The sequence below is a fragment of the Macrosteles quadrilineatus genome, unplaced genomic scaffold (assembly GCF_028750875.1).
Source record: "Macrosteles quadrilineatus isolate MER2022 unplaced genomic scaffold, UCM_ALF_1.0 Scaffold_7__1_contigs__length_78375512, whole genome shotgun sequence".
Taxonomy (NCBI): Eukaryota; Metazoa; Arthropoda; class Insecta; order Hemiptera; family Cicadellidae; genus Macrosteles; species Macrosteles quadrilineatus.
Genome location: NW_026542600.1, coordinates 19,420,322 through 19,425,808, shown reverse-complemented (window position 1 = coordinate 19,425,808; position 5,487 = coordinate 19,420,322).

The following is a 5,487-nucleotide window of genomic DNA, read 5'->3' as shown; positions in this document are numbered from 1 at the left end:
ACTTCAAAACTCAAATGCGAGTAGGTTTGACTTTCTTAGCATTTGAAGTTTGAACTATAATTATTCAATTATTCTCTAGGCCTAGAAGAAGAGTCAGTCAGTAGAGTGGAGTAGAATAGAATAATAGAATTAATGAGAATGAGGTTTGAGGTTATGGGATATGATGGATATTATGATTTTATCTAAAACCAGCTGACAGCAGACGACGGCTGCTCTTTTTTGTATTCTTTTTAGACTCATTGGCAAGCTATAATGACTCAACCATGCAGTTTCGCTGTATGACAAATTTCTTCCTAGTTATTTTATTTACCTTGTTTACCTAAAATTACAACATTTACATCACATTTTGACAGTAAATAATATTTCTCTATTTGGCTAAATTCCCCTCCCAGATTTTCAAGGGTGTCTAACATTTTCTCAACAACTCAATAAGTAACTCGTTTGTTGAACCAAGTAGACACAATTACATGTACATCACACCTGATGGTGACGGGATTGGATCCATCCCCTACAATCTAAGGTGCTGTATCATCAGGTGTGTTGCATAAAAATAATAGTGACACTTTGAATTTCTCAACTATATTACACAATTTCCCCTACTGTATAACTAAAATTTCCCAACTATATTACTCAGATTTCCCATCAAGTTTTTAAAAAGAAGGGTATTTTACCATTAAAGCCTCTTAAGGGACCTTTTACCTTTTACCTTGGTCCTCTTCTCCGTAGTCGTAGAGACTAGGGAATCGTCATCTTCTTTTTTTGTTGTGTTATTGTAGTGTTAATGTGTGTGTGTATGGTGTAAAGTGGGTTTATTTTAAAGCCTATCTTTGTGGTGGGCAGTGTGCTCTTCAAAGAACTCATCTAATTTGTAGAATGGTTTCTGGACTAAATATTCTTTGAGTGATTTAAAAAAAGGTTTTGGAGATTTGATTTGTTTTATATGTTCTGGGAGAGCATTAAAGAATTTTGACCCCATGATTTGGTGTATTTTGCTGGTTTTTGATAATTTTGGTTTTTTTCCGCGTCTCGTTGTCCCGCCGTCTAGTTGTACCTACGTCTACTTGTACCTCGAGGCCTAGGGACAACTAGTCGTAGGTACAACTAGACGTAGGTACAAGTAGACGGTGGCACACCCGACTAGTTATACCTGCAGATTTTTAGGAGGTACAACTAGACGTAGGTACAAGTAGACGTAGGTACAACTAGACGTGTATCCCACTGACAATTAGTATTACCTAGCTTGTACGGATGCGACCAGTTGTCCCTACGACTAGTAGTCCCTACGACTAGTGGTCCCTCCGTCTAGTGGTCCCTACGTCTAGTTGTACCTACGACTAGTTGTACCTACGCGTATTTTGCGTCCTATAGTTGTATCTATCCTTCAATTCGTTACCCTGTTTAATTGATTACTGCTTGAGTACTTTTTAATAATACCCTTAATTAAATCAGAAACTGCAGTGTTCCGAGTCAATTGAGTATGATTGGCAAATATTTTTCACCGCACTACGATGTTTTAGTAGTTTTACAGACGTTAATTGGAGGCTGAAAGCTACGCATTGCTGTCCAGGGTCGAAAAGGCAGCTTGTAATTAAAATTGTCCAGCCCTAGTACCGAAAATCGCTTATTTAATTAAAAAATGTATATATATTATTAAATATACAAGCAGTATATCCTTAATGAATTGCAATAGACCGCTGCCTAGCAATTATGTATTACTATTTTTGTTGATTCCTTTAAATATTTGTTCACATAACCTTAAAGTATTTGCATTGATTAGTGTGCATTTCTTATAGTTTACAATGGATTTCCCAGTGAACAATGAACAATGAAGTGTACAATGAAGTTGAGGTCCAGTGGTTGAAAACTCGACCAAAAATATGCAATATGTACAGACTTCTCTATTTAACATACACTGTAAATAATACATGTGATTGGAATTTGTTCCATTTCAAACAAACTAGAGAAGCTAGTTAAACTATATAAACTAAATTTTATACTGAGCTAGGTATGTGTACACTGGCTATGTAGTCTGCAACTAAACCAAGATTAGTTTTACTAAGAACTAATAAGCGCGCGCAAAAAAGTCATATCTGGGTTATTTTTTCAATGCTATTTCAATTTCAATGGTATTTCAAAAGTGAGCTTTCATTACGTTTGCGTAGAAGGTAATTAAGATGTGTTTTTAAGAAAAGTTAGTAGTTAAGTGTGAAATAAACTTATTTGTCAAAGTATATGCATCAACAACCAAACTACGCCAGTTTACGTAATATCCATAAGAATAACATATACATTTTTAATTTGAACTTGTTGTAATATTCTCCGTGACTAATACCATACAAAAACACTTCATTATACTCAATTACTTGTTTTTTTAAACTCTGAATTTATTTATTTAAGATAACTGTTTACAGTTGTTGTGTAAGCTAGTTAATGTTAGTTTTCTATAGAAAGGTAGAGTTTAAGTGGAAAAAACAATGATAGCAGATCTTGACAAGAAAGAAGGAAAACCAAAGTGTAATATGGATAAGGACTGAAGGGACACAAGTGCATTGTTATCAAGAACAGGGGTTTCTCAATGAGCTGCAGACAAGCCAAATTTTCCTGGCTTTTGTAGCAAGTTGTTTATAAAAAATTTTTGTAAGATTGTATGATTTTAAAAGAAATAAAATAAATCCCTTAAACTGGTGACAAGTTGAAGGGGAGATACAACTAGCCGTAGGTACAACTAGACGTAGGTACAAGTAGGCGTAGGTACAACTAGTCGTAGGTACAAGTAGTCGTAGGTACAAGTAGTCGTAGGTACAAGTAGTCGTAGGTACAAGTAGACGCAGACGTATGAGGTACAAGTAGACGGTGGCGTACCCGACTAGTTGTACCTGTAGATTTTTAAGAGGTACAACTAGACGTAGAGACAACTAGTCGTAGGTACAACTAGACGTCCGCACCATCGTCAAGTTGTACCTATAGCTTTGGACGAGGTACAACTAGACGCCTGTCACCAAAATGCAGCAGGTACAACTAGACGCTGGTACAAGTAGACATCGCCCCCCTCTTTATAGCTAACATATACAAATAACAAGAAATTATGGTTTCTCACACATTATTATTTTTTTATTGACAATTTGTATTTTGACTTGTGTGTGCATGTGCTACAACTGGACAACTTGTATTACGCCCTTTCAATCTTTAAGATTGCAAATAAATAAAGTATTCTTGTATTCTTATTGAGTTGACTGTCACTACACTGCACTGATCGATAATGCATTAAGTTTACAATATCTTCAAATCAATTTTTCAATGAACACCCAGTGGATACGTTCTTTTCGTAGTTAATAAATAAATTGCCCTAAAAAAGCCTTGAATTACTGTGTACGTTATGTACAACAAATTTCACAATTTGAAATTTCTATTTTTTTTATATTTTAATTGTTAATTTGTAGAGAAGAGAAGGGTAGATTTCAGATGAAAAAAACCACCACCAAGTCGACAGTTTAAAACTTCCCAAAATGCTGCTTAGTATGTGTGAAACAAAGTGCTACTCGGAATTCATTCACTCAAAAATATTTATGAAGTCAGCACTCGGGTTTCACGTTATTTGGATGGTTATGAGAACTCAGAATTAATTTGCAACTGTACTATTCATTTACTAGGATATACTTACGCTCATAATTATGAACCTCATTCAATTATGTATAGCAATAACAATTATCTTGGTTGGATTCATTAGAAAAGTGTAGAAAACACGTTAAAATATGTTACTAAAGGTCCTCTTAATTTCAACCGGAAAACAAACCATTAAAAAAGTTGGTTTTTGATATCTTTGAATTTACAGAATTTCCTATATTCAAAGTAGCCAACCTCCATGGGGAAAAGGAAAGTCACATTTTGAATGTTTACACTAGACACAGATTAATGATTTCATAAGTGTATGTAAATCTAGTAAATAAAAATATCTTTTGTAAAAACTATAGGGATAAAGTTGGGAATTGAAAGTGAACCTAATCTAAGGGAGAATCACTCAAACATGTATGCCACCATTTGTAATATTGAAAATTCTAAATTCTCTTAAATTCTCTTTGGTAAACAGGAGAATTAATTAACCATTCATGAAGTAAAGAAGTGTGGGATGAAAACCATAAAGGTATAAAAATCTATCTCATTAACAGTACAGTGTGAACAGTTCAAAGACTAGTTAACCCTTAAGCGGCACTCATAATTTTACGCTGGAGCGTGTCTATAGTGGACCCCCAAATAAAAATGGGTGTATAAAAACGATTTTATATTTAGCTCTTTAAACTTTAGACATAATATGTATATTCATTTTCTTACATCGTTACGTACATTTTATGATCCTACCATATCCTTTTACTATTTTGAAAATAATAGTTTGAACCCATAATTCTTTCATGATGAAATTTAATAATGGTTTTAAGAGGGGGAAGACGTAGCTAAACAAGTTCTTATTGCAAACAAATATTATTTTTAATTCTACAAAAGCATAATACTTGTAAATACCCTGCCGCAGCAAACCTGCTGACTAAGCAAATTTCCGTTTGTCTGAATTGATCTTCAATTAAATCTATTTAAATAACGTAGGTTTAACGAGTACCTTGGTTTGCTGCTACAAGGAAATTGATAAAGTGTATTTTTTTTATAAAATATTAATAGCTTAGTATAGACTAAGCTAAAAATTTGCTTAAAAATTTGCCAAGTTTTATCAAAATACAGGGTGGCTGAAAAGTAACTTGCACCCCCCCTTAACTTTTCAACCATTTGAGATATTTGAAATTAGTTTGTGGCAACCTTCTTAGATATGAGGGGCTACAATAATTATGGTCAATTTTGAAAATTTTGCCCTTAGGGGTAGTGGGGGTAGGGGTAGCTCAAAATTTTCAAATGACAATTATAGTCGAGTTTGATATCATTTTACAGGTCTTGGCAAAACATAAACATTGACATAAAGAAAACCAAAATCAGCTCACTAATAACAAAATGGCGCCCTAAAACGTTTCAAATCCAAATAACCATGAGGGTGGCAAAAAAATTAACTTATACCCTCTTTAACTTTTTAACTATTCGAGATATTTGAAATCGGTTTGCGGCAACTTGTTTGGATATGAAGGGCGACAATAATTATGGTAACTTTTGAAAATTTTGACCTTAGGGGTAGCGGGAGTAGGGGGTAGCTCAAAATGTTCAAACAGCAAGTATAGTCGAGTTTGGTATCATATTGTAGGTCTTGACAAAACATAACAATTAACATAAAGAAAATAGAAATCGGACCATTAATAACAAAATAGCAGTTCAAAATTATTTTAAATACATTTGTCTCAATCATTTTTAGCTGCCATTTTGTTATTAATGGTCCGATTTCTATTTTCTTTATGTTAATTGTTTATGTTTTTTCAAGACCTACAAAATGATACCAAACTTGACTATACTTGCTGTTTGAAAATTTTGAGCTACCCCCTACCCTCGCTACCCCTA